Raw genomic sequence first — 12,738 nt, forward strand, 5'->3', positions numbered from 1 at the left:
ACCTGAGAGGGGAGGCGGAAAGGCTCTGAAGAAGCCTGTGACAGGTACCTCATAAGGTGGAATACTGTGCAGCAGTGAAAAAGAATGACCTAGAGCTCCTTGTGTCTACAAGATGACTCTGACCAAAAAATGTTGAACTGGAAGGCAAGCTGCAGAAGTAGGCACACAGTAAAGTTTATATAAAGTTGAAAAACAGGCCAAAGTAAACAGTGTATATAGAAAAGCAATGTTACAGTAAAGGATAAATCCAAAACTGAGGATAGTAGTTACTTCTGGGGAGTGAGTTGGAAGAGACTGGGATGGGGCGATGGAGAATTTCAATGAGAAATGCTGGTAATGTTAGGGTTTTTCTTGTTATTATTGTTCTTTTTCTTTTTTTTTTTTTTTTTTAGTGGAACACTTCACAAATATGCATGTCATCCTTGTGTAGTGGCCATGCCAACCTTTGTATTGTTCCAACTTTAGTAGACTGAGGTGAGCACTTTGATTTTTAATTGTGGCAAAATACGTATAACATAGGATTTATCATTTAACCATTTTTAAGTGTACAGTTCAGTAACATTAAGTACATTCACATTGTTGTGCAACTGTCACCACCATCCAACTCTAGAACTTTTTCATTATCCTTGTCTTAGTTAGCTTGGGCCAGTATAACAAAATTCCATAGACTGAGTGGCGTAAACAACAGACATTTATTTCTCACAGTTCTGGAGGCTGGGAAGTCCAAGGTCAAGGTGCCAGCAGATTCATTTCCCAGTGAGGACTCAATTCTAGGTTTGTAAGCAGCTGCCTTCTCCCTGTGTGCTCGTGGAGCCTTTCCTCGGTATGTGTGTGGAAAGGGACCTTTCTCTCTCTCCCCCTCTTATAAGGGCACTAATCCCATCATAAGGATCCTGCTCTCACGACCTAATCTAAACCTAATCACCTTCCAAAGATTCTATCACACTGGGGGTTAGGGCTTCAACATAAGAGTTTTGGGAGGGGCTTCCCTGGTGGCACAGTGATTAGGAATCCACCTGCCAATGCAGGGGACATGGGTTCGAACCCTGGTCTGGGAGGATCCCACATGCTGTGAAGCAACTAAGCCCGTGCACCACAGCTACTGAGCCTGTGCTCTAGAGCCCACAAGCTACAACTACTGAGCCCGCGTGCCTAGAGCCTGTGCTCCACAAGAGAGGCCACCACAATGAGAAGCCCGTGCACTGCAACGAGGAGTAGCCCTGCTCGCCGCAACTAGAGAAAGCCCGCGTGCAGCAACGAAAACCCAATGCAGCCATAAATAAACAAATTCATTTTAAAAAAGTGTTTCAGGTCTTACCTGGTGGTGCAGTGGTTGGGAGTCCGCCTGCTGATGCAGGGGACACGGGTTTGTGCCCCAGTCCGGGAAGATCCCACATGCCGCGGAGCGGCTGAGCCCGTGAGCCATGGCCGCTGAGCCTGCGTGTCCGGAGCCTGTGCTCTGCAACGGGAGAGGCCACAACAGTGAGGCCCGCGTACCGAAAAAAAAAAAAAAAAAGTGTTTCAGGAGGAAGTAAACATTCAGCCCAAACAATCCCAAACAGAAACTCTACACCTAGTGAGTAAATAACTCTCCCCAAATCTCCATCCACCCAGCCTCTGGAAGCTACCATTCTGTTTTCCATTTCTATGAACTTGACTACTCTGGGTACCTCACATAAGTGGAATCACACCATATATGTCCTTTTGTGACTGGCTCATTTCACTGAGCACAATGTCTTCAAGTTTCATCCATATTGTAACGTGTCAGAATTTCCTTCTTTTTTAAGACTGAATACTATTCCATGGTATGTATATAGCACATTGTTTTTCCATTCATCCACTGATGGACATTTGGATTGTTTCTACCTTTTGGCTATTGTGCATAATGCTGCTGTGAAAGTGGTAAAGTTTTGTTTCTTAAATTGATAACAATAATATATTATTATTTTAAACCATATATATGTTTATTTCCTATTTTTTTAAGCTTAGAACTGCATAGTATTCTTCTTCATTTTTATACTTGCTCACAGTGGCACAATCTTTATTACTTTGCATGCCAGTAACTCCAAAAAGTAATTTCACAACTTCATTTTACTACGCCAAACTCCATATTAGCCATTTCTTATCAAAACAATTGGTACATTATTAAAGTTATCTTTGTAAATATTCAAACAAACTGATCATTAACTGTAAGACCCCAATAAAAGACGATGAGCAAATAGTGAATTTTTAAATTATTATTAAAAAAGAAGGGAAGGATGCTGGTGACGGTGGCATAACAGTGGGAATGTACCTGATGACACAGAACTGTACACTTTAAAATGGTTAAAATGGTAAATTTTATGTTATGTAAATTTTATGTTATTTTTTAACCACTATTTTAAAAAAAAATAATTATTTATTTTTGGCTGTGCTGGGTCTTCGTTTCTGTGCAAGGGCTTTCTCCAGTTGCGGCAAGCAGGGGCTGCTCTTCATCGCGGTGCGCGGGCCTCTCACTGTGGCGGCCTCTCCCGTTGTGGAGCACAGGCTCCAGACGCGCAGGCTCAGTAGTTGTGGCTCACGGGCCTCGTTGCTCCGTGGCATGTGGGATCCTCCCAAACCGGGGCTCGAACCCGTGTCCCCTGCATCGGCAGGCGGACTCTCAACCACTGCGCCACCAGGGAAGCCCCTAACCACTATTTTTTTAAAAAAGAAGAATGGAAGGAGGGAAGGAAAGTGTCAGATCAGGCAAAGTCTTGTGACTATGGTGAGGATTTGTTTTGTTCTGGTCTTTGGCCGCACTGCATGGCTTGCCGGATCTTCCCCGACCAGGGGTTGAACCCAGGCCACCGCAGCAAGAGCCTGGAATCCTAACTACTAGGTCACCAGGGGAATCCCTTATGGTGAGTACTTGAATCTTTAACAATTTCTGTGCATTGCCTGAATTTTTATAATAGATTATATAGAAGTCCAGGCAAGGAGTTACACCAAGGAAGGAGACCAAATCCTTCACTGATGGCTGGAAAAGTCAGGCCAAATGGGAGGGTGGGTAGCCTGTCAGAGGCTCCCAGCTCACTGCCAGCAGCACCAGGGTTAGGACTGAGCTGCTGCCCTCTTGCCGGAGGTATGAATGAAGGAACAACTGCCAGTAGGGGATCAGCAGTAATCAGACAACAGGCATTGATTGAGCACGTGCTACAGGCAAGATCCTTCCTGGGTGCCCAGGGGATGGACAGGCAGGTGAATGAGGGGTGAGTCTACCTGACCTTCAAAAAGCTAGTTCCCAGGTGAGAAGATAAGACTGGGAAAGGTACCTGCCAATACAAGGTGATAAGGGCCCCCTCTGCACTCTGAACACACCCATGTTATAGGCTTATCTTTGTGTGTTAGAGTTATTTATTTACAGGCCATTTTAGCAGGCAGACTGGGGACTCCTTGAGGGCATTCATTGATTCAGACATTTATTTAACTACTGTGTACCCAGGCACTAATTTGGGGCAGGTGGTATACAGTAGAGGCTTATTAAATGTACATTGCCTAGCATTCAGTAGGCACTCAAATGCTCCTAGAATTGAATAAATCATGCATGAATAAGTAACTTGCACCAGCCCTGGCACACAGTAGGTGTTCAATAAATGTTGAATTGCATAAAGGAAAGACTAGCACAGGGCCTGGCACAGAGGAAGTACCCTCCTGCCCTTCTCATCTGCCTCCATCCTGAGCCTGAATCCTGGACACTGAAGCCCTGAGACCAAATTGGACATCCAGACCATCATCATCCATCCATCCATCCATCCATCCATTCAAAACACATTTATCAAGGATACTGTGTACCAGTCACTGGGGATACAGCAGCGACCAAGGCAAGGAAAGGTTTTCCTCTCTCATTTGCTCACATTCTAATGGAAGAGAAAGACAATAAATAAATTAAATAAATAAGACAATAAATAAGTAAACAACTTAAAAACAACAACAACAACGAAACAGTAGCATTAAGTGCTTATGTTGACATTAAGTATACTTAGGTGATATGAGAGACAGCAGGGAGTGCTGGGTGCGATGGATTAATCTGGGAAAGACCTCTCTAAGAAGTCTCTTTAGACTTGAGCTAAAGTCTAAAAGGGAGGAAGTGGCCAGCCATGTGAAGATCTGGGGGGAACGCAATCAGGCAGAGGGAACAGCATGTGCAGAGACACCTTTAGACAAGAGTAGACTTGGCTGTTGGAAGAACTGTGAGAAGCAAGTAAGCTAAAAGGGGTGGGATGGGGCAGAGCATGGTGCTGGAGCAATAGGAAGGCACTAGGTCAGATGAAGCTTTCTCGTACCTTTTCTCAAGGGTAGGGAGCTTGGGTTTTATTCTAACTCAGATGCAAAGCCATTGGAGGGCTTTAAGCAGGCGTGGTAGGCTGAATAATGACCCATGAAGACATCCGCGTCCTAATCCCTGGAACCTGCGAATACATTACGCATAAGGCAGAAGGGGCTTTGCAGATGTGATCAAGAATCTTGAGGGACTTCCCGTGGTGGTACAGTGGTTAAGAATCCACGCTTCCACTGCAGAGGGCACAGGTTCAGTCCCTCATTGGGCAGCTAAGATCCTGCATGGCATGTAGCAAAGTGGGGGGGAGCTTGAGATGGAGAGATTATCCTGAATTGTCCTGATGAGCCTAATGTAAACACGAGGGTCCTTTTAAGAAGTAGACAGGGGCCTCCCTGGTGGCGCAGTGGTTGAGAGTCCCCCTGCCGATGCAGGGGACATGGGTTCGTGCCCCCGTCCGGGAAGATCCCACATGCCGCGGAGCGGCTGGGCCCGTGAGCCATGGCCGCTGGGCCTGCGCGTCCGGAGCCTGTGCTCCGCAGCGGGAGAGGCCACAACAGTGAGAGGCCCGCGTACCGCAAAAAAAAAAAAAAAAAAAAAGAAGTAGACAGGAGGGCTCAAGAGAGGAGATATGACAACAAAAGCAGAGTGGACTAATACGCTTTGAAGAAGGAGGAAGGGGTCACAAGGCAAGGAGTACAGAAGCTGAAAAAGGCAAGGAAATGGACTTCTCCTCAGAGCTTCCAGAAGGAACCAGCCCTGTCATCACCTTAATCTTAGCTCCTTATGATTCATTTTGGACGTCTGATTTCCAGAAGTGTAGGAGAATACACTTGTACTGTTTTTAAGTCACCAAATTTGTGTAGTTTGTTACAGCAGTTTTGTTACAGCAAAATAATACAACCAGAGAAGGGACAGGGTCAGATTTGTTTTAGAAAGATTTTTTTTGGTTGCTGTTACAGAATGGCTTTAGAAGCAGAGACGTCAGGGAGCAGGTTACTGCAGACCTCTCGGCGAGCGATGATGGTGGCCTGGATAAGATGGAAGAGGCGATGCTGACAAGAAGAGCTCAGATTTTAAGAAAATGTGAAGGGCTACAGTCGACTGGGTTTCCTGATGGATTAGATGTGGTGGAGAAAGGGCACAGTGAAGGGAAGCAAAGACTCAGGGATGACTCCTAGGGTGATCAGAGCCCCAATTTCCTCACCTTCTCCAGGGCCTCTGGAGAGAACTGCAGAACCACATTGCACTTGACAAGCCGTTCCTGGGATGCTGGGCATTTTTATGTGATTAGGCTAGAATAGTTCTTTGGGAAATAAATGCCCTCGGTCTAAAAGGCTTTTACAAGCTAGGGCAGGAGATTAAAGGCGGCCAGGCTGAGGAGAAATTCCAAGGTCAGGAGACAGCTGGGCATGGAGACTTTTAATCTAAACCTTAAAAGTTTTTATTTTTCACTCCCTGAACCCAGGGTGTCACTTTAAATACGTGTTTGGCAACATCTGCTGTTCTATTTTTCTTTTTAATTATACAGAGAGAGATCCCGGAAACAGCTCAACACCAGGCCGGGGGAGGTAAAAGAAATCTGGCAGCAGTTGGATGCAGAGACACCAACTAAAAATCTAGTGGACTGAAGTCCTTTTGAAGGAGTAGAGAGACTACCCTGAACTTGGTGTGGTGAGCCCTGACTCAGGGTTTCTAAAAGGAGAATGACAGTCACCAGCTTAGAACAGAAAGAGGACAGATGGGCACGTCTGCAAGATAAAAATATCACTAGCACCAGCATTGCTCCAGTACCTTGAGTTTATTCCCAGGCCTCTGTCCTCTTCTTCCCTTTCATCCTCTGAGCAGAAAACAGCTAACTAGATGATTCATTCACATTTACAGGGTACTGCCTACTATATGGCAGGCACCAGGTTCAACTGTTTCTCCGTGTTGTCTTGTTTTATGCAGTCAGCTATTCTGTGAGTTGATACTCATAGATATCATTATCCCCATTTTCTACATGGGGGATCTGAGGCTTAGAGAGATTAAATATAACTCTAGCTCCCCAGTGTTGGGCCTGGGCTTGTTTGCCCTCAAATCCATTCCTTGCCCTTCCTCTGTTTAGCTCTGTATCACGGGAAGGCCAACCTCTGCAGGCTGCCAAATCAACTGACTTCCTGTATAGATTGACAAATGGGAGTCAGTGATAGGAGCCTGGTGGGTGGGAGGAAGGGAGAAGCCTGGGTATTTCTCCCTCTCTCTGCCTCAGGTAATATTTCCAGTAGCAGCTACATTTCCTATGTCTCCACCTCCCATCAGACAGGCCCACTGTGGGTCCACCTTCTGTCTGGTGACCTCAATCCTTCCTGGGTACCAGAAACACCACCTCCTCCTTTGGTCCCTCCAATCCCAGGGGTGGTACTGGCCTTCCTGCTGTCGCTAATCTGTAGGTTCTTTACCCTCCCTCCCCTGTTTGCGTGCTTCCATGGTTCTTCCATTACCTAGGAAGCAATTCTTTGCATAAATTCCCCTATTCTAGTATCTGTTTTTCCTGGTTGGATTCTCACTGGTTTTCTGCCTTTCGTGAATACTCACAGAGTAGTCAATTCATCAGGTTCGGAATGAAACAATTCCCTCTCCTTGAGCACAGCACATCCCACAAAAAGGAAAATAGTAACCACCATTTATTGAGCATTGTGCTCAGTGCCAGACAAATGTTCTTTTGTGGAACACTCATAGCAGCCCTTTCTGCCAAACCCCATTAATTACTATTCCCATTTGACAGGTGGGTCTCACAGAGGTTGGGTTGCTTGCCCAAAGTGGTACAGTTATAAACTGACAAAGCTGGGATTCGAGGAGCTCCCAGCTCCAAAAATCTGCTTGTCTTTTTCTAATCTCTGCTGACATCTTGAACACACTTGCAACTCCCTGATAAACCTATTAGAACTCAAGTCCCTTGGCTGACTGAAGATCCCACCTCAACTTACTCTAGGGTAAGTATATGCGCTTCCTAGGGCTGCTGTAACAAAGTACCACAAACTGGGTGGCCAAGAACACCAGAAATTTATTGTCTCATGCTTTGGGAGACCAGAAGTCTGAAATCAAGGTATCAGCAGGGCTGTGGTCCCTCTGAAGGCTCCATGGAAAGTTCTGACCCAGGCCTCTCTCCCAGCTTCTGGAAGCCTCAGGCACTCCTTGGCTTGTGGATGGCCGTCTTCTCCCTGTGTCTCTTCATATCATCTTCTCTCTGGGCCTGCCTGTGTGTCCAAATCTCCCCTTTTTATGAGCACACTAGTCATATTGGATTAGGGCTCACTGTAATGAACTAATTTTAACTTGGTTACCTCTCTAAAGACCCTGTTTCCAAATAAGATCGCGCTCTGAGGTACTGGGGGGGACACAATTTAACTAATAACAGTCCTTCTTGACCCAGGTGCTCAGTCTCTACAGTGTGACCTAGTTGGTCCTATTTTTTTTTTTTTTCTTGGCGGCTCTGCGCAGCTCGCGGGATCTTAGTTCCCTGATCAGGGATTGAACCCAGGCCCATGGCAGTGAAAGCGCAGAGTCCTAACCACTGGACTGCCAGGGAATTCCCGGACCTGTATTTCTAATGGAGGATGCTAGATTTCCAGGAAGACCCCACCCCTTTAAGAGATGCAATGATTCCCAAGTCATGTATGTATTCCAAAATGTATCCCAACATTTTACCCCAAAATATAGAGAGAGATGTAAAGTACCTAGTATAGCCAAACCAATTTTGAAAAAGGAGGACAAAGTTGAAAGACTTAACCTACTTGACTTCAACACATTTTAAAGCTAGAGTAATCAAGAAAGTATATATTGGCATATTAGCAAATAGAGCAATGGAATAGAATAGAGAATCCAGAAACAGACCCTCACGTATTGTCACTTGATTTTTGACAGAATGATCCATGCATTTCAATAGGGAAATTTTACTCCACTCAAAAATCAGTTTGAGATGGATCGTAAACATAAACATACAAGGAATAACTCTAAAGCTTTATACTTTTTAAAACTTTTTTAAAATTATTAATTTATTTATTTGGCTGTGCTGGGTCTTAGTTGCAGCATGCATGCATGTGGGATCTAGGGCATACGGGATCTAGTTCCCTGACTAGGGATTGATCCCGGGCCCCCTGCATTGGGAGTGCAGAGTCGTAACTGCTGGACCACCAGGGAGGTCCCTCTAAAGCTTTTTAAAAATCTACATTTAAAAATTTTAAAACATAGGTGAATATCTCCCTGACCTTGGGGTTGGCAAAGATTTCTTAGCCAGGACAGAAAAAGCACTAACCATAAAAGGCATGAGCACAAACACACAGTCCCAGCAACGGCTTCTGACCAGGGAGAAGAGTGAGCCCTAAAAGCCCAGGGCCTGGGGAGCAGGGAGGCAGGGCAGGGGTTCCCCTGGACATGGTCTCTGAGCTTCAGGCACAGAGAATCATTTTGAAATCAACACAAACCCTAATTCTGAATCTTGTAACCAGTCCCCTGCTTCCATCACCCAATTCTTTGACTCTGAAAGCCCCTGGATCACTTACTAATGCTGCCTTCCAGATGTCCTGTGGAGGTGGCACCAGGGCTGGGCAGCAGAGGGATTTCACACATTCTGTGTGACACACAGAAGGAGTCACAGGGAGGCCTGTACCAGCTCCACAGAAGAACTTTTGAACTCTTAGAAATAACTGGTACAGAAGGAGGGCACTTCCCATCACCAGAGGTATACAAGCACTGGTCTATAAAGGCACGAGCTCAAGAAATGATGGCTCTGGACTTCCCTGGTGGCGCAGTGGTTAAGAATCCGCCTGCCAATAAGGGGACACGGGTTCGAGCCCTGGTCCGCGAAGATCCCACATGCCACAGAGCAACTAAGCCCGTGCGCCACAACTACTGAGCCTGCGCTCTAGAGCCCGCGAGCCACAACTACTTGAGCCCACGCACCACATCTACTGAAGCCCCCATGCTCCACAACAAGTGAAGCCACCACAGTGAGAAGTCCGCGCACTGCAACAAAGAGTAGCCCCCGCTCGCCACAACTAGAGAAAGCCCACGCGCAGCAACGAAGACCCAACACAGCCAAAAATAATAAATAAATATAAATAAATGAGATGATGGCTCTTTTATTATTATTAATTTAGGGGTTTCAAACCTAGAGCAATCAGAGGGTAAGGCAGAGATGGGGGAAGGAAATAGAGGCAAGCAACCATGATGGGCTCTGACAGGATGCTCTCTTTTCAAACTGAAAGTGGGGAATTCTTTGAGGCCATTTTGGGCAGGAACGGGCAAGGGATTTCCTCTTCAGCTGGGCATCAGATTTACCCCTCCTAAAATCTGCCTCGGGAAGGTGACTGGGTGTCCAGACTCTGGGTGTCCAGGGTCCATGAATAGGTATTTGTAATGTCTTTATTTTTGCTAAGGGTATTGGTTGCTCAGAGAGGTTAAGTAGTTTGCCCAAGGTCACACTGCAACTGAGTGGCCAAGGGAACAGCCAACCTTAACCACTGCAGAAGACTAAAAGTACTTAAAAACTAAAGCTCATCTAGTTTGGTGCTTCTCAAACTTTACCCAAAAAACTTGCTAAAACTAAACTGTTTTGGTGGGTTTTAGTAACTTGCATTTAAAAAAATACCTCTGGAGATTCTGATGCAGGGGTAGGGGTGACTTTGGTGGTAGTTGAGCCCCAGACTCTGGAGACCCACCAACTGGGTTTAATGTCCTGTACTACTACTTACTGGCTCTCTGTGCATTTTTCTCATCTGCAAAATGGTGATATACACCTGAAGCTAACACAATATTGTAAATCGACTACACTTCAATTTTTTCAAATGGTGATATTAATACAACAGGTTGTTGTAAGGAATTCTCGAGTTCAATATAATATATTCAATACAATAAAATAATAATAAACAACAAAATAATTTAACATATTTAATACAAGATAATATAGATATATTAACATAACAATGTATTTAATAAATGTATCAATTATTCTATTGTATTAATATATTTTATATATTTATTTATAATAAGTATATAAATTATTTACTAATAAAGAACTTGGAATAGTGCCTGTCATTCATAAGTACTACTTAAGTGCTAAATATTTTGTTTACCCCATGTGATAGGGAGCTTGCTACCTCCCAAGGCAGCTCCTGCCATCTTTGGTCAGCCCCAGGCTGTGCCCACTGGCCACAGTGGTGAAGCAGTTTGCAGCAGTCCCTTCAGCTGGATCTCTATACCCTCATACACAGAGTTGATTGAAAATTTCTATTTGGTTTTTTCAAATACAAACCCCAAAAGGCTGAGAGCACACACCCTCTAGCCACTAAGGGGACCCATACATGGTGCTTGGAGGCACTGCTGGGATGGGTTGCTGGGGTTCCAAGGCTCATTCTCCACTGGCTTGTTTGGTGTTCTTTGGGAAGGTGCTTTCTCTCTGGGGCCTCAGTTTCTGTTAAGTAGGGGCTAGGAATGGGGTAGGTGTATCTCACGGCCCTGACTAGCTCTAACAATAGTGGGGAAAAGTTATTAACCACTGGCCCTTCAGGGCTCTAGGACCCTAGAGCAGGAAACAGGAATTGCCCAGATGCTCACCCCTCTCCCAAGCCACCAACCCAAGTCTTGATAGTATTTTTGTTTTTCTTTTCTTTTGCTCTGTGCACATGGTAGGACTCAAACCGCACAGAATTAGGAGAGTGGGAGGGGCATGATGTAGGATCTTGAGAAAGGAAACCTGGCCCCATCCCCACCCCAAAGCCCCCTACTGAGCTGCCACTCCCACCTCTTTTGTTCCTCCTTAATCAGCAAATCTTTCCTCCCAGCTTCCAGGCTCTTCCCTTCCAGACCTGCTAGCCTCCCTCAGGCACCATGGGCCCTCAAAACGTTGTGTGTACCCAATTCTGAGTTGGGGGGCTCTTAGAACCAAGGACATTTCATTATCTTTTTCATTGAACCTGTTCCTATTGGGAATCTCCGGTGCGCCATATCCTGTGAGAGGCCCTGGGTGATAAGGAAGTAATTTAAACAGAGGGGAACTTTGCTCTCAGACACTCATCTCCTGGGGGAGCCGGGACGGGGGCGGGGGGAGGAGAGTACAGACAAACAGGTCAGTACATAAATTAAGTGATTTCAGATACTGTAGTGATCAGAACTATAAGGGAAATAAAACAGGGCGAGGGGACAGAACATGAAACGGGGGCAACTTTAAACAGAGAAGGAAGGTCTCTCTTTGGAGGTGATATTTGAGCTGAGACACAGATGGTAAGTGAAAGAGGTAACAAGTACAAAGGCCACCAAAGAAACAAGCCCAATGGGGTGAGATTTAAAATTCCAAGTTTCCCGGTCTCATAAAAACAAAGGTCTCTGGGAGAATCCCAGAGACTTTTGGGAGGAGGGGGCCTTCAGTTTTAGCCCATAATGTGGGTGAGTGGAGGGGCGCCCTCTAGTGGTGACAAGAGTTAAATTTCACATAGCTGACCTGGAATGCCGCATGCTTGTGACTTGACTCCGGGCTAATTATGAGTTTCACTCATTCCTTCCTCTCCCGCACTTATTCATTCAACAGATATTTACTGAGCAGTGTGCCAAGCAATAACTCTAGATGCTGGGGGTAGAGTTGTGAAACCGACAGTGAAGGTCCCTGCCCTCCTGGAGTCGATACCCTAGGGAACAGTTCTTAGCTCACTACTCTACCCCCACTGCCCCTCTGCCCTCCAGTATTCTGCAGCTTAACTGGCCTCCTAATGATCCAACGGGCAGATATCGTTGCTTCAGCGTCTTTGCATCTGCTGTTCCCTTCCACCCCTGGAAAGCAGGTCCCTGCTTCTTTGCACTGCTGGTTCGGGTCTCAGCTCAAAAGTGACCAAGTCAGAAAGATGTGAACTTATTGTGTTTGTTGTTTGCCTGTTCTCTTCACTAAACTATAAGATTCCATAAAAGTTACCATTTTCTTGGAATCCCTCAGCCTAGCGTTTGATAGGCGCGCAGTAAACTTACTGAATGGGTTTATGATCCTGCACCCCGGCTTGTTTCAGAAGACAGTGAACTGTAAGCGAATGAGTTGGACAAAACAGACAAAAAAAATCCCTGCCCTAAAACAACAACAACAACAAAACACCTTGTCCAGAGCATTTTCAATTAAAATTGCAGCCCCCGCACTACCAGTGCCCCCTTTCCCTGCTTTATTTTTTTCTATACATGTATCACTTTCTAAACTATTATAATTTACTCCTCGGTGTTTGCGTGTCTCCGCCACTAGAATGTAAGCTCCACGAAGGCAGGGGATTTTGTCCATTTTGTTCACCACCCTACCCTCAGTGCCCAGAACAGTGTTGGCACCCAGCAGGTGCTCAATAAATAGAGAATGAATGAACTCCAGATCACAGTCTGCTTTTTTTCTGCAGACCTTGAGTCACCTTGTTCCAAGGGGGAAACGGGCT

General features: G+C 45.6%; 1 pseudogene; it reads right to left on the reverse strand.

Moving 5' to 3' along the window:
* Nucleotides 1-385: 385 nt before the first annotated feature.
* On the reverse strand, nt 386-486 carry LOC132504601 (U6 spliceosomal RNA; annotated as a pseudogene).
* Between the last annotated feature and the right edge of the window lie 12,252 nt (nt 487-12,738).

This window comes from Lagenorhynchus albirostris, chromosome 14 (genome assembly GCF_949774975.1).
Source record: "Lagenorhynchus albirostris chromosome 14, mLagAlb1.1, whole genome shotgun sequence".
Taxonomy (NCBI): domain Eukaryota; kingdom Metazoa; phylum Chordata; class Mammalia; order Artiodactyla; family Delphinidae; genus Lagenorhynchus; species Lagenorhynchus albirostris.